This window comes from Leptopilina heterotoma, unplaced genomic scaffold (genome assembly GCF_015476425.1).
Source record: "Leptopilina heterotoma isolate Lh14 unplaced genomic scaffold, ASM1547642v1 Lhet_68, whole genome shotgun sequence".
NCBI lineage: Eukaryota > Metazoa > Arthropoda > Insecta > Hymenoptera > Figitidae > Leptopilina > Leptopilina heterotoma.
In genome coordinates this window covers 102,167-123,644 of record NW_025111157.1, presented here as the reverse complement: position 1 = coordinate 123,644, position 21,478 = coordinate 102,167, and the positions used below count along the sequence as shown (strand labels likewise).

Sequence of the window (21,478 nt, the reverse complement as noted above, 5' to 3'; positions counted from 1 at the left end):
ATTCATTTGTTTACAATTCAATTTTGCAGAATTTCAGTTATTCAGAAATTCTTCAATTGAATACGTATTAAAAAATAAACACTTCAAATAATTTCAGAAAAAAAGTCAATTAAACTATTTTTCAAAACAATTAATTCTACAGAATTGTTGGTGATAAGTATGAAAAATTAAGATTTTCAAAGAATTTAATTTTGAAACCTTTTCAAAATTCAATTATTTATTAAAATTCATGCTATAATGCTTTTAATATTCAGATATTATTTGAATATATATGAATAATTTGAATAATAAATATTAAAATCTAAACTTTTAACTGAAATTAATTTTTCAATCAATTTTCATTAGAAAATTTTACGACAATTCAATTATTTAAACTTTAAATACAAAATAAATAATTCATTGAATTTTTCTTAAAATTGAATTCTTATAAAGAATTGCATCAATAAATTTTTCAATAATTGAATTCTTTTGACGAATTTTAATAAAATTTTTAAGAATAATTTATATTTTACGAGGAATTCGATTAAAATTGTATTAAAAATAATTGAAATTCTGCAATGATTTTTATTATTTATCAAAATAATTGAATTCATAAAAAGAATTTTATGATTTACGAAAATAATTGAATCCCTGTAAAAATTTTATTATTTAAGAAAATAATTGAATGATTGCGAAGAAATTTATAAAAAAATTTGTAAATAATTAAACTTCTGTAAAATTTTTATTATTTTTTGAAAATAATTAAAGGTTTGTGTAGAATTTTTTTATATTTTTTTTTTAAATAATTGAATTCTTTTGGAAAATTTTATTAGAATTGTAGATAACTATTAAAAATAATTGAATTGAGAAAAATTTTTGAAAATAATTGAAATTTTGCCAAGAAATCTATTACAATTTTTGAAAATAATTGATATTTCGGAGAAGAATTTATTTATTTCTAAAAATAATTGAAATTTTGACGAGAATTTAAAAAAATTTTTGAACATAATTGAATTTTTTGGAAGAATTTTATTACTTTTGAAAATAATTGAATTCCTATAAAGAATTTTATTAACAAATTTTTTAATAATTGATTTCTTTGACGATTTTTAATAAAATTGTTAAGAACAATCATATTTCCAAAATTCAATTTTTTTTTAGTGTTTTTGAGTAAAATGCGTCTATAAATCCAGTATTTTTAATAATTAATTAATTATATATTAAAAAATTTAACAAACTTCAGAAGAATTTAAATTATTATAATTTTTAAAAACCTAGTAATCTTTAAAATTTCTAATAAAATTCAGTGAAAATTGAAATTTTATAAAATTTTAATATATTAATTTATTTATGAAAATTGTAAACGCCATTCTTTGAAAATTCAATTAATTTGAAACTACATAAGTAGTAAATAAATAATTAATAAATAAATGGTTCTGATGTAAATGGTTTAAGTCAAAAAGTGTAGGTACTGAAAGTTACTGTTAAAAAGGAAATTTTCGAATAGTCGCATAAAATTCGCAGATAAAAAATATTGTGACCGGAGAAGAGAGTATAAAAATTGCCTCGACTGAAAAATCGATAATAGTGGAATGGCAAAATGAAGAATAAAATTTTACTGACGCGAGACTATTTCTCTGAGTCATTAACATGTGTTTAATGATATGAAGATAGCGATGATGACGAGGTTGAAAACGAAGGTTGCAAGAATTGAGCTCAAGGATCGTATTTAATTATCGATATGCTTTTTTTTAACAAATAGCTGAAGAATTTGTTGTTTTTTTTATTATTATTTATACGTAGAGAAAGTGGATTTGAAATTAAAATATTATAGAAAAAGAGATTCACTCTGCTCTCTTTACAATATTATATTTATAGTGGAATTTATTTTATTTCGAAATTGTAATTTTGTTCCAAGTGCGGTGAAAGATATTTTTTTTCCTTCACTAAAAGTGGAGGAAAATATTCAGATTGTAATTTATTAATTCATTTCAATTTTGCTTGGGTTTAAAAAAAACCCTTTAGTACTTTTCGTTGTAATGAAAATTTCTGAGAATTTGTATTTTTTTCGTCGATTTTTTGTTCGCTGACAGTAGTATAACTGGATTTTAGTCAGACAGTGTGATTCTGGTTCTTCTTTGACAGTGAAATTCGGGAGAATTTTCGAATTCTTGTGTATATGTTACCGGCAAAGTATGTAATCAGGCATTTTATAAAATACCTAGGCAGTATATAAAATGCCTGTCTGTCTCAGGCAATGTGTATAAAAAAAAGATTTTCTATACATTGCCTAGGCATTATATAAAATGCCCACTAGACTTTAGGCAAAGTATAAAATTTAGTTTTATTTCAAATAATATACATTTTTCTGTTATAAAAATATTAACTTTCTTTTGTAATTTATTTGTTACAACACGGCATACTTGAATGACATTTCGACTGACACTGGACCTTATTTTTTATGCATAAATATTTGTTGCTTTGACAGTTTTTTACAAGAACATTTTACAAAACCTTGGCCTGTTCCTTTTTCTCGGTAGCTTTAACATTATTAACATCACTTATCAACTGCTTATACCGTTCGTCTGATAAAAATATACTGTTTTTGCCATTGCATTTTTAATTTTAGAAAATTCGGAAAAAATCTATCCCTTGTCACTGAAACATTTCCTATTTCTGCACTCATTTTAAGTTCAAATTTATGTTTCTGCGACTGATTACCTCAAAATGTGAGAATTGACTGACAAAATTTGTATTTTCTGTTAATTAAGTATTATTCTTAAGAGTTAGAAATATTGAACTTCATTGTATAAAATTACTCACTGCTAACATGCAGCTATGTAAACATAGCTAAAATACTTATTGTTATATACTTATTATTTTCTATTTGTAATAGAAAAATCGTGGAAAGTGTTTATAGAAAAAGGTAGACGTTTCAAGCTGCTGAGACTATTATATACTTTACCTTATGCTCGATGGGCATTTTATAAAATACCTAGGAATTTTATAAAATGCCTAGGCAATATATGAAAAAATAATTTAATTATATACATTGCCTGAAATGGACAGGCTTTTTATATACTGCCTAGGCATTTTATAAAATGCCTGGATTTCATACTTTGCCGGTAACATATATAAATTGATTTAAGTAGTCGAGATCCTTTTTGGTCAGACAAATTTTTGTCAACTTCTTGTTAAAGGCGGTAAAAGTAGTAAAAGTCGATTATAGTCAGACTTTCGATTTCTTGTAGACATTAAGAAAAGATAATAGTGTTTTGTCAAGAAAATTATTTTGCTCAACATTTTAGTTTATATTTTTTTTGTTTAGACAACTTTTGTTGTTTATATAACTTTTGTTGTCTCAAATTAAATATTCTTGTTTATTATTATATTCAAAACTTTTAATAAACTTTTTCGCAAAAATTTCATTATTCTTATAAATAATAATATTTTTAGAGTAATTTAATTATTTACAATACAATTTTAATAAAAATTCTCGAAAGAATACAATTATTTTTTAAAATATTAATTTAGGTCGATTATTTTTAAAAATTTTAATATAAATTCAATTATTTTTAACAATTTTCATGAAATACTTTTTAAAAAATCATTCTTTTCAAAATATTTAATAAAATACTATAAAAAAATTCAATTATTTTTAAAATCGGAAAAAATTCTTCGAAACAATTCAATTATTTTTATAAATTGTAAAATTCTACACAAACCTTTAATTATTATCAAAAACATAATAAAAATTTTACAGAAATTTAATTATTTACAAATTCTTTTATAAATTTCTTCGCAATATTCAATTCTTTTCATAAATAATAAAATTTTAACAGGGATTCAATTATTTTGGTCAATAATAGGAAAATTCTTTTTAGGAATTTAATTATTTTGATAAATAATAAAGCTCATTGCAAAATTTCAATTATTTTTAATACAATTTTAATCGAACTCCTCGAAAAAATGTAATTGTTTTTAAAAATTTTATTAAAATTCGTCAATAGAATTCAATTATTTAAAAATTTATTGATACAATTCTTTATGAGAACTCAATTTTAAGAAACATGCAATTATTCAATAAATTTTTAATTTTTTTATTTAAATAGTTTAATTCTAGTAGAATTTTCTCATAAAAATTGATTTAAAAATGGATTTCAGTAAAAATTTTAAATAATAATTGAATATCAAAAGTATTGTAGTGTGAATTTTAGAAATAATTGTATGTTTAAATTTTTTCTTTGAATTGTAAACAAATGGATTTGAAAATTCTCTAGAAAATTTTGCAAAAATTATTAAAAATAATTGATAAAATTGTTCATTGATTTCTTTCGTAGAATTTTAATTAAATTTTTGAAATTAATTACATTTTTCGAAGGATTTACTTAAAGTTGTATTAAAAATAATTGAAATCCTGTGAAAAATTTTATTTTTTATAGAAATAATTAAAATCTTGCAATGAATTTTATTTTTTATAGAAATAATTAAAATCATGTGCAGAATTTTATTATTTAGGAAAATCATTGAATTCTTGCAACGAATGTTATTACATTTCTTTTAAATAATTGAAATCCTTTGAAGAATTTTATTTTTTATGAAAATAATTGAATTCTTACAACGAATTTAATTACATTTTTCCTTTAAATAATTGAAATTCTGTGAATAATATTATTTATTTAGGAAAATAATTGAATTTTAGCGAAGAATTTCAATATTTGTGAAATGTAATTGATTCCTTGCATTAGAGCGTAATTTTTTTTGGAAATAATTGATTTTTGAAAAGGTTTTAGATTAAAATCTTTGAAAATTTGAATTTTTCATATTTTTAACTAACAATTACGTGGAATTAATTTTTCTTTAAAAAACTTTAATTGCGGATTTTTTTATATTATTTGAAGTTTATAATATATATTTAATTGAAGAATTGAATTTTTTGTCCCGTAAAATTTAAATAGGTAAACTAATTTTTAAAATTAGTAATTTTTAATAATAAATAAGTAGAAATTAGTATTGATGCTAAAAATGTTTACTAATTTGAATTACTGACTGATTTTTTATTTTCGAATTAGTAAATTTTATAATTGTTTTAAATAGTAAATTTTAATTTACTTAATATTTGAATTAGTAAATTTTACTAATTTTTTTAATTAGTAATTTTTACTAATTTGTTGAATTAGTAATTTTCACTAATTTTTTGAATTAGTAAATTTTAATTTGACTTAATATTTGAATTAGTAAATTTTAATTTTACTTAATATTTGAATTAGTAAATTTTAATTTACCTAATATTTGAATTAGTAAATTTTACTAATTTGTTGAATTAGTAATTTTCACTAATTTTTTGAATTAGTAAATTTTAATTTTACTTAATATTTGAATTAGTAAATTTTACTAATTTTTTTAATTAGTAATTTTTACTAATTTGTTGAATTAGTAATTTTTACTAATAAATAAGTAGAAATTACTATTGTTGCTAAAAATATTTACTAATTTGAATTAGTGACTGACTTTTTGCTTTCGAATTAGTAAATTTTACTAATAAATTAGTAAAAAATTACTATTTTGTAGTAAAATTTACTAATTCAGAAGCAAAATGTCAGAGTTTGGAAATTTGTCCAAAAAAAACCGGAAAAAATCCAAAATTGAAAAATTTGATTTCACTGCTAAATTGGAAACTGGAAAAAAATGTTACACTCGACTTTATAAAAATGAAATTCATCTGTAGAATAATTCAACTTGAAATACACTTTCGATGAAGAAAACTGTGACGTCTTTTTTGAACATTAAAAGTTGTCAAGTCGTAGACGCGTTGAATGTATAATTAAATTTATAAACCGATCGAGACTAGTTATACGCATAGCGAAGGTGTCTGAATGTGTTTGTATGCACCGCTAATGTGCGAGTCTGTGCGCAAAAATATCTTCATTGATCTTAGCTCGCTTCGCGCCCAATCGTCTAGAATTCACGTCTGCAAAAATGATTTCGCAAACTAATTCGGCAAATTTGTCGGAGTGGTTTTCATTGGATGATTCGACGGTCGCGCGGCTAGTCATTCGTCCTTGATCCGTTACTCTTGCATTTGTGTGACTCTCAATGTGTTCGTGTGTGTATTTGTGCTGCAGTCTAGAAATTCTAGGTTAACCTCGAAATCAGCAGCGCGTGCAGCCGGCGCAACTAAATGCCGACGATGCGTCTAATTCTTTTATACATCATTTTTTTTTTTTTTTTTTTTTGCTAGAAATTTTTTTTCTTTCTGAATTTTTATTATTATGCTTTTTTCGTGTGTATGTTTATAAATACACACACACACACACACACACACGCGCGCGCGAAGAACTCTAGACGTAGTGGCTTCTTCACATCGCACGTTTAACGGGATTGAGAATCAATTAATTGTGTGCGCAATGTTATCACTCTTATTCACACTTCCGGTGTGAGCCAATTCTTGAGCATGCCACGCGAGAATCTTGAGTTAACGACAGACGATCAGGATTCGTGAAAAAAATTCCTCAAACTTTTACCCTCATTCCTTTATCGTGCGTCATAGGCGGATGGAAGGGAATTTCATTTGCATAAAATGTTCCTAATAGTCGTATTTCTTTTTTTTATTATTATATTATTTTTACTATTATAGTAATTTTTCATAAACAATTAGTAGTTTTTGACTAGCAATTAGTAGTTTATAAGAAACAATTAGTAATTTTTACTAACAACTAGTAGTTTCTGACTAACAGTTAGTAATTTTCTACTAGCAATTAGTAGTTTCTAAATAACAATTAGTAGTTTTTTACTATCAGCAATTTTTCAAAAACAATTAGTAGTTTCTAAATAACAATTAGTAATTTTTTACTAACAATTAGTAGTTTCTGACTAACAATTAGTAGTTTTTGACTAGCAATTAGTGGTTTCTTAATAACAATTAGTAGTTTCTGACTAGCAATTAGTAGTTTCTAAATAACAATTAGTAGTTTTCTACTAACAATTAGTAGTTTCTGACTAAAAATTAGTCAAAAGGCCTACTAATTTATTTAACGAACGAATAGGACCTGTTTCATTAGTCAAAAGTGATTAATTTATATTTAGAGAGTAAATAAATAATTACGAAAATAATAAAATTTAACTAATTGAATAAGTTACCAATAAATTTTAGTTCATTTGCCACTTAAAACTAAACTTTTTAGTCCTAATTAAGTAATTAATTAATAATAGTCATTAATAAATACTAGATTACAAGAAATATTATTATTATTATTATTATTATTATTATTATTATTATTATTATTATTATTATTATTTTCATAAATAATTGAATTTCAAAAGATTTCAATTTAAAATTTTTGAAAATTTGAATTTTAAATAAATTTAATTTAAGATTCTTGAGAATTTAGTTCTTTGAAAAATTTTAAATCAAAATTTTTTTGAAATTAGTTGGATATTTTAATATTTATTTAGTGATTAATTATTGAACTAATAACAGAAAGAATTTTTTTTTAATTATTAATAATAATTGATTTAGTGAAGTATTTTCTGAAAATTTAAAAAAAACAATTGATTCAGAGAAAAAATTTAGTTAAAAAGTCTAAAAAAAAATAATAATTGAACTAGTGGAGAAGTTACAATAGAAATTTTTAGAAATAATTGAATTTTGAAAAGGTTTCAAATCAAGATCTTTAAAAATCTGAATTTTGAATACTTTTAATTAACAATTTCATCATTTAAAAATATTGTTTATAAAATTCTCCGAAACAAATAAACAATTGTTTTTAATAATTTTGATAAAATTTTTTTATAAGAATTTGATTATTTTAAAAAAAATTATAAAATTCTTCAATTATTTTCATAAAAATAATGAAATTTTTCGAAACAATTCATTTATTTAAAAAATTTTAATAAAATTCATTACATGAATTCAATTATTTTTACAAGTAATAAACTTTTTCACATTAATTCAATTATTTAAAAAAAAGTTTAATAAAATTCTTCGTTAAATTTTAATTATTTTTAATTTTTTAATGAAATTTCTCGTTGGAATTTAATTATTTTAAAAAAGTTTTAAAAAAATTCTGAGAATTTAAATATTTAAATATTCTGAGAAATATCATAAAATATTTTAAAAAATATGAATAAAATTCTTTACAAGAAATTAATTATTTTGATAAATAATAATATTTTTCTCCGGAATTCAATTATTTTCACAAATAAAATTCTTCACTGGAATTCAATTCTTTAAAAATAAATGTTAATAAAATTCGTTGCAAGGATTTAATTATTTTCATAAATAACAAAACTTATCGCAGAAGTTCAATTATTTTTTATATAATTTTAAATAAACTGATAGAAAATTGCATTTCTTTTTAAAATTACTTTTTAAATTTGCCGAAAGAATTTAATTATTTTTAAAAACTTTGATTAAAAAAATGAATTTCACTTAAAATTTTCAATTATAATTGAATATTAAAAGCATTATAGTGTGAATTTTAGAAATAATTGAATTTCGAAAAGAGTTTAAATTAAAATCTTTGATTTGAATTTATAGTAACAATATTCTTATGATATAAAATAATTATTTAACCTCTCTATTTTAAATTTTAAATTTGTTATAAAACTTGAAACTTGATTTCTTCGTGTTTTATAATAATATTCTCACACGTTATTGAATTTTAGAAGGTTAAAATTTGAGAATCTTAATTCCTATGAAAAAAATAATAATGATTAAATGTTTATTTTAAAAAAAGAAGTTATTGATGTTTTCGAATAATTTGACTTTTAAAGAAATTTGTAAATAAATGTAATAGAACATTTCTTTGAGTATCTAATAATTTTTGGATTAAATCAAAATATTCTTCAGGGTCAGGGAAAAAGTCAAAATTTTGTCTGGAAATCAGCGAAAAGTCAGGAAAAAACAAAATTAAAGTTTTGTGGTAACCCTGCTACAGTTGTTGACTATATAAATGAGTCCAAACGTTTACTAAACTTTATTTAATGAACGAATTTTCTTTTCCTATTTCATTAGACAAAATAATTATTCAGATTTAAGAGTATACTCTCTAAATATAAATCAGTTAAAAATAACTGATTTACAAGCAAAAAGTCAGTCACTAATTCAAATAGTATAATATTTCTACTGAAAAATAGTCAGTAATTAATGATTGTCAGTTAACAGCATGTGACTGTTACAGAAATCAATGTTAATTTTTTCGACCACTTTTCTCTTAAAATATTAAATAAATTAATCTAGTTTTTTGTGAATAACTCTAAAATATAATAAAGAAGAGCAGTGATGTGCAAAAGTTTTAATAATTCTAAAATAAATTATAAAAAAATACTTTGAAATCGGAAAAGACGAGAAATTGATTAAAAGTGATTTTGAGAACTGATAATTTTAAAGTTATTTTTTAATAAATAATTTTAAAAATATTAAAACTTTTTCACATCACTGCTCTTCTTTATTATATTTTAGAGTTATTCACAAAAAACTAGCTTAATTTATTTAATATTTTAAGAGAAAAGTGGTCGAAAAAATTAACATTGATTTCTGTAACAGTCACATGCTGTTAAGAATAACTAATGTTTTAGTAAATTTTTTTTTGATTGATTCAATTAATAATCAAGTTTAATTAATTTTTCAGTTATTTTTTACTGTAAATCAGTTATTTTTGCACTGAAAATCACTTATTTTTAACTGATTCAGAAGCAAAAAATCAGTCACTGATTGTCAGTTAAAACCATGATTTTTAACTGATTCAAATTAAGGGAGTAGTATCTATAAAACAAAAAAATAGATTTAGAGAGTACAAATTATAAAAAAAGGCTAAATTAAGATTTACAGTTTTCTTTCTCTCTGATATTGCACTTTGACACAATATTCTTATTTCTTATGGCAAATGGAATACAAAATGAAAACTAGGACGCAAAATGGAATAATAATTGAGACTTTAATTCGTGTCACAATTATATAGGTATACATATACACACAAGTGGGAAGTTATTGAAGAGGAATGGGTTTCGAAGGAGATATCTGAAAGGCTAGGCGTATAGTTATAAAACGACCTAGTCCAAAGCGCAACTAGACTTGTACGTTTGCAAATGTTTCACGCTGTCTTACCTATCTGGGTCACAGGACAAAGAGCACGACTGATTGCGCGGAACTATGTTGTAGTCGGCTAGACGACGAGACGGATGTCGTAGGAGAGATGAGGTTAACTTGAAAGCGTATAGTCTGAGATAACGATATAGAATTTTTCTCTCTTTTTTTGCTTTCTTTCTTTCTTTCTTTCTTTCTCTCTTCTTTTTTTGTCGTGCAATGCAACCACGAAGCTCAGACTAGACTTGACTTTACCTAACGAGTTATGCAAGAAAAGCGAATGTCTACTTGAAAATTCCAATGAAACAGGAACAATATTCCGCTGAGAAAGAGAGTCTTTCCAGTTAGGAGAGCGCGGTAATTCACTTTTTTGTCATAAATTTGTTTACATAAGGAAATGCGGAGGGTTCAATTATTATTTTATTATTTAAATTCACTTCGAGTGTTTTCCTTTGCTTATATTGACTGACGGGTTTATAAAATATTATTTCTTACATTTTTATGTTATTACTCATTTCTTAATCATTATTATATATTATTTAATTAATTTATTTACAGAGTGTCTACTAACCGGAAATAGCCGGGAATTTAATTTTACCGGGAAAAACCAGGAATTTTATGCCAAACCGGGAATTTTTTCACCAAATTAAAAGAAAGTTTTATTACTTTAATTTGTTTTTAAAAAATCGCTTTTTATTTAAATTCTAATAGATATTTACTGTTCTCTAAATTTGAATATTAGTTAAAAATAATTAATTTGTTAGTAAAAAATCAGTCACTGATTCAAATATAGTATGTAAATAAATTTTTTAAAAATTATCGAATTAATAGAAATTTTGTGAAATTCAACTGAAAATAATAAAATTTCTTAAAGAATTTCATCAAAAACTTTTTAACTTTTTAACAAATATAAATTTTTAAAAAGTTATCGAGTTAATAGAAATTTTGTGAAATTCAACTGAAAAATAATTAAATTTGTTAAAGAATTTCATCAAAAATTTTTTAACTTTTTAACAAATATAAATTTTTAAAAAATTATCGAGTTAATAGAAATTTTATGAAATTCAACTGAAAATAATTAAATTTGTTAAAGAATTTCATCAAAAACTTTTTAACTTTTTAACAAATATAAATTTTTAAAAAATTATCGAGTTAATAGAAATTTTGTGAAATTCAACTGAAAAATAATTAAATTTGTTAAAGAATTTCATCAAAAACTTTTTAACAAATCGAATTTTCAAAGTATTTTAATTTAATAATTGATAAATAATTGAATTTTATAAAGAGTCACATTCTAATGTATTTATGTTTCTTAGTGCGAAGATTAATAATCAAAATGTTTATTACTTAATTTAAAAAAAGATACACACTTAAATTTTTTAAATAAAATTGAATTTTCGCAAAGTATTTTTGAAAATTCTGAAAAATAAGATTTTTGAAATTTTTTAATTCTATTGTTTCAAGATAATTGGATTTTTATAAACAAATAATTAAAAATTTTTGAAATAATTGAAATTTCTTTACATTTTATTAAAAATAATTAAATTCTTTCAAAGAATTTTATTTAAATTTTTCAAAAATAATCAAGGACACTTAGTCACAGTAATTATAATTTTATTTTTAAAAAATTTTTCACAATATATTAAATTATTTTTATAAATAGTAAAACTCAGTGCAGAATTTTAATTATTTTTAATATAATTTTAATCGAATTCCTCGAATAATGAAATTATTCTTAAAAATTTTATTGAAATTCGTCGAAAGAATTCAATTATTTCTAGAAACTGTAAAAAAATTCTTCTCAAGAATTCAATTATTTCCATAAATAGCAAAATTCTTCAGATTTACTAAATTCTTTTGATTATTTTTAAAAAAAATTCTTCACAAGAATTCAATTATTTTCATGAATTTCCATAAAATTCTAAAAAAACAATTCAATTATTTTCAAGAGTAATACAATTTCTCGCAGAAATTCAATTGTGTTTAAAATTTTTTTTAATTTCTCCTCAAAATTTCAATTATCTTTATAATTAAATTTATTTATTCACTTTAATTAATCAGGATTGTCACAGGTCAAGGAATTCAGGGAGAAGTCAGGGATTTTTAATAAAGAAGTGGAGAAAATTAAATTTGCATGTACATTTAATTAATTATTAAAAATCATGGATTTGTAGAAGAATATTAGTTTAAAAAAAACTAAAAAAAACAGAATTTTAGAGAAGTTTGCAGAAATTTAATATTGTTCGAAAATTTAAGAAAATTCTAGTCAAAATTTCAATAATCTTTAAAAATAATAAAATTCTTCTCCAAAATTCAATTATTTTCATAAGTAATAAATATTTCACAGGAATTCAACTATTTACGAATTTTTTTTATAAATTTCTTTGCAATAATTCAATTATTTTCATAAATAATCAACATTTTTTACAGAGATTCAATTATTTTCAGAAATAATGAAATTCATAGCAGAATTTCTATTATTTTTAATACAATTTTAAACGAATTCCTCGAAAAATGTAATTATTCTTGAAATTTTTATTAAAATTCGTTGAAAAAAATTCAATTATTTAAAAATTTGTTGATAAAATTCTTTAAGAGAATTCAATTTTAAGAAACATTTATTTATTCAATAATATTTTCATTTTTCTATTTAAATAATTTAATTCTCGGAGAATTTTCTAATAAAAATTGTTTTAAAAATAAATTTCAGTTAAAATTCTAGATTATAATCGAATATTAAAAGTATTATAGCGTAAATTTTTAGAAATAATTGTATTTTTGAATTTCTTTTTTTTTAAAAGTATTTCAAGTTTTTATTTTCCAAATATTTAATTAAAAAATTTTCGAATAATAAAAATTTCGTAAAATTGAATTGTAAACAAATGGATTTGTAGAATTCCTCTAGAAACTTTTGCAAAAATTATTAAAAATAATTGATAAATTGTTAATTTATTTCTTTCGAAGAATTTTAATAAAATTTTTGAATATAATTACATTTTTCGAAGAATTTACTTAAAGTTGTATTAAAAATAATTGAAATCCTGTGAAGAATTTTGTTTTTCATAGAAATAATTAAAATCTTGCAATGAATTTTATTTTTTATAGAAATAATTAAAATCCTGTGAAGAATTTTATTATTTAGGAAAATAATTGAAGTCTTGAAACGAATTTTATTACATTTCTTTTAAATAATTGAAATCCTTTGAAGAGTTTTATTATTTATGAAAATAATTGAATTCTTACAATGAATTTAATTACATTTTTCTTTAAATAATTGAAAACCTGTGAAGAATATTATTATTTAGGAAAATAATTGAATTCTAACAAGGAATTTTATTCCATTATATTTTTTTAGTAATTGAAATTCTGTGAAGAATATTATTTAGGAAAATAATCAAATTTTTTTGAGAAATTTTATGAAAATAGTAGATTATTGAAAATATTTGAATTACAGCAAAGAATTTCAATATTTGTAAAATGTTATTGATTTCTTGCAAAAAATGTTTAAAAATAATTACATTTTTCGAGAAATTCATTTAAAATTGTATTAAAAAAAATTTTACTTTGCAAAAAGAAAAAATTACTTTGCAAATAAAAAAAAGTATTAAAATTCTATTGAAAGGAACAATAACTTGAAATCGTTGAATAATTTTAATTCTTTTTCTCTCATAGTTTTTCACCACAAATCACAATCTCGTGTCGTGTTGACCTTACTATTTTCGGTAAAGAACTCTCGACAAGCGCGACTTTGCTCTCAATTTGTTTCCTTCTTTATTTTTCCTCTTTTTTTCAATAGATACTCTCACGCGTCTGGAGTGGAAAGATTACCGGACAAAGTTCAAATGAATAGCCGATATATACGGTGTGTATCGTTCGACTATATATATATATGTATGTATGAACACGAGCGAAGCACAAACGGCGATTCTTGATGAAAGATGATCCTATAAATTAAATGGTTTATGTTTGCCGGAATTCGTTTTCTGCAACAGTGGTGATAAATAATTTTCACTCGAGTAATTTACTCGAACGATCGATTATATCCCTTTAAAATTGCAAGTGCCATTAGGTGTAAATTTAAAATATGCGCGCATTTATTTCATATTCTATGTAAATATTCGAGGGCAGAGAAAATACAGACGTGCATTTTTTTTTATGTAAAAGAAACTTTTGTTTTTTTAGTATTAGTTATTTAATTTCAAAAAAATTTGTAAAAAGGTATTAAATAATAAAACAAGGTAAATAAAACGAAAACCTTTTTTTATAAAGAATCTCGGACGTTAACGATTAACTAATTATTCATCAATACTATTAGTAAAATTACTATTAAATTTTACTATTAGTAAAATTACTATTAAATGTTAATATTAGTAAAATTACTATTAAATGTTACTATTAGTAAAATTACTATTAAATTTTCCTATTAGTAAAATTTACTTATTCAAAAGCAAAAAGGCAGTCACTGATTCAGATTAGTAAACATTTTTACTAATTTTCATAAATAATAAAATTTCCATATAAATTTAATTAATTTAGAATAGTATTTTCAAAAAAAATTTCGAAAAAATCAATTATTTAAAAAAATTTGTATACAATTCTTCAAAATAATTTAATTACTTTCACTAATAATAACATTTTTCAAAAAAATTCAATTTTAAAAAAAAAATTTAGATAAAATTCTAACGAAGAATTAAATTATTTTTATAAATAATAAAACTCATCGAAGAATTTCAATTATTCTTAATACTATTTTAAATTAATTAATCTAAAAATTCAATTATTCTTACAAATAAAGTTTCTCACTAGAATACAATTATTTAAAATAAAATTTTTATAATATTTATTATATTTCGAGAAAATTAATTATTTAAAACAATGTTTATAAAATTCTCATGCAGAATTCAATTATAGTAACAACATTTTTCACGGAATTTCAATTCTTTTCAAACATTTTAATAAAATTTTTCTTAATAATTCAATTATTTTCATAAATAATAAAACTCTTCTCATTGAAGAATTCAATTATTTACAAAAATATTAGAATTTTCACAGAAATTCAATAAATTTTAAATATTTTTAAAAAATTCTTCGAAAGAATTCAATTATGTCAATGAATAACAAAATTGTTCCAGAAAATGCAATTACTTTGAGGCATTTTAATAAAATTCTTTGCAAAATTCAATTATTTTTATAAAAAGAAATGTTCATGACAAGAATTTAATTATATTTAAAAGTAATAAATTTTTTCTTGAAAAGTCAATTATTCTTAAATGTAATAAATTTCTTCTTGGAAGTTCATTTATTTAAAAAAATTCTAATAAAATTCAATTTTTTTCTTGAATAATGAAAATTTCTTAAGAATTCAATTATTTAAATTAGAATTTGCATAAAATTAGTCGAAGGAAATCAATTTTTACAATTTTTTATAAAATTCTTCGCAATAATTAAATTATTTTCATAAATAATAAAATTCTTCACTGCAATTATTCAATTATTTTTTTAAATTTTAATAAAATTCTTTGCAAGAATTCAATATTTTCATTAAAAGCAAAATTCTACACAGGATTTCATTTATTTTTAATACAATTTTACAGGTAATGCTAGAAAAATGTAATAATTCTTTAAAATTTAATTTTAATTTCTCGAAAAAATCAATTATTTAAAAAAATATTCAATTATTTTCATAAGCAAATAACAATATTCATCACAAAAATTAGATTATTTAAAAAATTTTTTTAAAATTTTAAAAATCTTCGTAAGAATTCAATTCTTTTCATGAATAATTAAAATTCCTCAGGAATCCAATTATTTAAATTAGAATTTGCACAAAAATTAGTCGAAAGAAATCAATAATTTAAAAAGATATTTTTTTAAAATTCTTTTGAAGAATTCAATTATTTACAAAAATATTAAAATTTTTCACAGGAATTCAAATATTTTCAAATATTTTAATAAAATTGTTCGAAAGAAATCAATTATTTTAAATACAATTTTAATTAAATTTTTTTTAAACAATTTAATTATTCTTTAAGATTTTAATAAAATTCTTCCCAAGAATTTAATTATTTGAAGAAATAAGAATTCTTCGAAAGAATTCAATTATGTCAATAAATAACAAAATTATTCCCGATAGTTCAATTATTTTGAGACTTTTTAATAAAATGCTTTGCAGAATTCAATTATTTAAAAAAAATTTAATAAAATCGTTCGCAAGAATTCAATTATTTTCATAAATAATAAAATGCTTTTTAGGAATTCAATTATTTTTAAAAAAAATTTAATAAAATTACATACAGAAATTCAATTTATGTCAAAAATTTTAATAGAATTCTTTGTAAAATTTAATTATTTTTAAAAACTTTTCGCTATTCAATGATTTTCAATATCTACTATTTTCATAAAATTTTCAAACAGAATTCAATTATTTAAACAAATTTCTGTAATAATCTTCGTAAGAATTCAATTCTTTTCAAGAATAATACAAATTTCTCAGGAATTCAATTATTTAAATTACAATTTGCATAAAATTAGTTGAAAGAAATTCTTTTATTAAGAATAAAATTCGTTGCAGGAATTAAATTCATTAGTAGGATAAGAAAGAAGTAAATATTTTTGATGAAATAAATTAGGAAAAATGCAGGAAAATAAAAAATATGAAATGTATTTTTTGTCATTTTTGTGAAGTGTCTAAAATGAGTTTTTTTGGTCGTCAAGTTTAATTTTTTGATAGCTACTTTTTTACTACTTTTTTTAAGTGTGAAAGCTACTTTCTGATACTTTTTTAAAATTATTTGTCGAGCGCGAAGTCTGAAATAGTAAAATTACTAGGTATTAAATTACTAATAGTAAATTTTACTAATTCAAAAAGCAAAAAGTCAGTCACTAATTCAAATTAATAAACTTTTTTACTAATTCAACTTCAGAGAGTATCAAATTGCAGGGAATTGTTAGAAAAATGTGGATCAGCTCACTTTTGACTAAAATCATTTTTTGACTGAATATTAGTTTGAATATTATTAGAATATTAGACATAATATTTTTTTATCCTTAAGGCTAAAATTTAGACAATAAAACTTATTATCGGTGCAAAAAGATGAACAAAAAGTTTTGAACGTTCAAATGTACGAAATATTTTTTGTTAAAAATATTTTCATAGATTACTGATTACAATTCAAATTAAAAACTCAAATTTTACATTTAGAAACATTATAATTAATTTGCTTAATAGTGACGCAAAATTATAGTAATAAAAATTTAATTTGAAGAAGAAATAAATAAATTTTGTTCATTTGAACGTTCAAAACTTTAACCTCCTGCAAAAAGGAGTTAATTTTTAGAGATGCACGACGCGAGACTCTGTCCTTACATAAAAGAAAAGCGATGAAAATATAACATTCAATTGTTTTCATTGTTTTTCTCGCGAGATTCTCGGTTTTTCGAGACGAGACTCGCTCGAAATGATAATTTTAGTCTTAAAATCAGGTTCTGAATTGAGAGCATGATTTTAAGCCTAAAATTGCCTCCTTTTTGCCCTGAAAATAAGATTTCCTTTGGCTGTGTGTAAGATAATATGCAACTGAATAATGAATGAAATTGGTTTAATCTAGAAAAGGTGTTTGATGATAAAGTTGGCTGAGTGATTAATTATTCCTGTCAAGGCCCTGCTATAAACTAGAAATTGAGACGAGGAATTTGCGGTAGTTTGACCTGTCAGTTCCATGGACTAAGTAATAATATTTGCATTAGCCAATGTTGTGGCTAAGTTTCTAAAGCGTTGCTGGTAATTCAGTCTAAGTTAAACCCTATTCAAAGTACAATGGTTTCATGCTACAAACTTTGGGCAATATATTTTGTACTCTTAGATCGCAGTTTCAAATTTACCTTTAAATACGTGTTTATCATTAGCAGATTTTTTCTCTTTTACATTAAAAAAAAGTCCTTATAGTAGAGAGGAAAATTTTATTAAGATAATCTTATTAGAATTATCCTTAAATTAAATTAGTTTTAATTTTGTTTGTCTTTTGAATTTTTTTTTGTTTTTTTCGATTGAAACCACCACGAAATAATTCAATAATATTGAATTTCGTTGCCACGCAACCTGGAAACCTGGAAAACCAGAAAATGTCAGGGAATTTTATAAACCTTGAAAAAACCTGGAAAAGTCAGGGAATTTTGATCGAAATCCTCGAAAATTGTTATTTTCTAAAGTTTATTCTTGAAATCTAATTTTACATAAATATTTTTAAATTAATTATAAATTTTAAAAAAGTTGCGTTTACAATTTTCATAAGTACAGATGAATTTCAAAAGATTTTAATTTGAAATTGTGTAAAATTTCAAATTAGAATGAATTTAACTAGAAATCGTCTTAAAGAACGTAAATATTTGAGAAATTTTAATTATTCCAATTCTTCTGAAATTAGTTAAATTTTTTAATATATATATTTTTAATTGATTATTAAAAAAAATGGATTTATAGAAGAATTTTAATTAAAAATACTAAAAGAAATTGAATTTTAAAGCAATTACAATTTACAAATGATTGCAGAAATTCAATTATTTTTCAAATTAGTAAAATTCTTCTTAGAAATTCAATTATTTCCAAACAATTTTAATCAAATTCATGGCAAAATTCTAATTATTTTCAAAAACTTTTCTCAATTCAATGATTTTTAATAAATCTACTAATTTAATAAAATTTTTCAAACGAATTCAATTATTTAAAAAAAATTTTTACATTCTACGAAAAAATTTCATTATTTTCATAAATAATAAAACTCATTTTAGACTTTTAATTATTTTTAATACAATTTTAATGAAATTCCTCGAAAAATGAAATTATTCGTAAAAATTTTATTAAAATTCATCAAAGAAATTCAATTATCTAAAAAAAGACATTTTAATAAAATTCGTCTCAAGAATTCAATTATTTTCGTAAGTAATATAATTCTTTGCAAAAATTTAATTGTGTTCAACAATTTACAAAAATTCTCGTCAAAATTTCAATAATCTTTATAAATTTTTCTCCGAAATTTAAATATTTTCAAAAACTTTAATAAAATTCCTGGCAAAATTTCAATTATTTTCAAAAACTCTTATAAAAAAAAATTTTCAAAGACTCTTTTCTCTTTGGAGAAATTCAATTATTTTTAATAAAATTTTAATCAAAATTTCCGAAAAAGAAACTTATTCTTAAAAATTCGATGAAAATTTGTCAAGAGAATTCAATTATTTAAAAATTTGTTGATAACGTCTTTATAAAAATTCAACTTAAAGAAACATTCAATTATTTAATAAAATATTTATTTTTGTATTTAAATAATTCAATTCTCGTGGATTTTTCTAGTACATATTGATTTAAAAATGAATTTCAGTTAAAATTTTAGATTTGAATTGAATATATATTGAAAGCAATATAGCGTAAATTTTTAAAAATAATTGAATTTTGAAAATGTTTCAAATTAAAATCTTTTAGAAAATTTGAACTTTTCATACTTTTAATTAACAATTCTGAAAAATTTATTTTTTAAAAAAGTTTAATTAAATTTTTCTTTAATTCTTAAAGTTTTTATTTTCTATTATATATTTAATTGAATAATGTCAGAATAATCAAAATTACGTAAAAATTGATATTGAAAATAATTGAATATTTACGAAGAATTTTATCGTTTTTGAAAATAATTGAATTCTTGCGCGGAGAATTTGATCAATTTTGAAAATAATTGAATTCTTGCGAAGAATTTTGTCAATTTTAAAAATAATTGAATTATTTCGAAGAATTTTATTCAAATTTTTTTGAGAATAATTGAATTCCTGCGAATAATTTTATTATCTATAAAAATAATTAAATTCTTGACAAGATTTTTAAGGAAATTTAGAATTAATTTTTCTCAAAAAGTGTAATGGATTTTTTTTTATTTAAAGTTTTTAATTTCTATTTTATTTATTTGAAGAATGTCAGAATAATCGAAAGTTTAGGTAAAAATTGAATTGTAAACAAATGGATTTAAAAATTCTCAAAGAAGAACTTTTTAAAAAATTATTAAAAATTTTAGTTTAAAATTCTAGAAATGAAGAATTAAATTGAAATGAAAATAATTTTAAAGAAATTACAGTAACAATATTTTTATAATGTAAAATAATATAAAATAATGATAATGATCCTCTATAATTCAATTATTTTTAAAAACAATAAAATTCTTCTCATTAATTTAATTATTTTTGAAAATTTTAATAAAATTCTTACTCAACTATTCAATTTTTTTTCATAAATCATAAAATTCATCGCAGGATTTCAGTTACTCTTTAATACAAGTTTACAGGAATTGATCAAAAATTGTAATTATTCTTAAAAATTCTATTTACAAAAATATTAGAATTTTTACGGAAATTCAATTATTTTTAAATATTTTTAAAAAGACCTTCAAAAGAATTCAATTATGTCGATAAATAACAAAATTGTTCCTGAAAATTCAATTACTTTGAGGCATTGTAATAAAAATCTTTTTCAAAATTCAATTATTTTCATAAATAGAAATATTCATCACAAGAATTCAATTATTTTTAAAAATAATAAATTTTTTCTTGAAAAGTCAATTATTTTTAAAAGTAATAAATTTCTTCTTGGAAATTCAATTATTTAAAAAAATTCTAATAAAATTCAATTTTTTTCATGAATAATAAAAATTTCTTAAGAATTCAATTATTTAAATTAGAATTTGCATAAAATTAGTCGTAGGAAATCAATTTTTACAATTTTTTTTTATAAAATTCTTCGCAATAATTCACATATTTTCATAAATAATAAAATTCTTCTTTGCAATTCAATTATTTTTAAAAATGTAATGGAATTGTAATGTAAGTGTAATGGAATTTTTTTTTAATTATTTAAAGTTTTTAATTTCTAATTTATTTAATTGTAGAATGTCAGAATAAATCGAAAGTTTAGGTAAAATTGAATTGTAAACAAAATGGATTTAAAAATTCTCGAAAAAGAACTTTTTCAAAAATTATTAAAAAATATTGTTTTAAAAAAGAATTTTAGTTTAAAATTCTAGAAATGAAAATAATTTTTGAAGAAATTACAGTAACAATATTTTTATAATATAAAATAATGATAGTATCAAGTTTTAATTATTGTAAAACATGAAGAAAACGATCACTCCGAGTCGAAGGCTTGGAGTGATAATATTCTTATATGTAATTGAATTTAAAATTTTTGAAACTTTTTATTTCTGTAAAAAAATAATAATGATTAAATATTCATTTAAAAACGAAGTTCGTAAATGAAAATGAACCAAAATTTTTCGATTTTCAAATTTTTAATAGATAAAAAAAATCGCAGCGGATGTTTTTTAATTTTATATATATATATATACATTGCATTGTATAGAGTTTTGATTCTATCGGTTT

The 21,478-nt window shown here is 20.9% G+C and overlaps 1 protein-coding gene across 1 annotated transcript in view; it reads left to right on the top strand.

The window, feature by feature from the left end:
• Positions 1–21,478, top strand: part of LOC122510164 — a 112,677-nt gene that overhangs the window by 73,443 nt on the left and 17,756 nt on the right. The gene's annotated exons all lie outside the window — the stretch shown is intronic.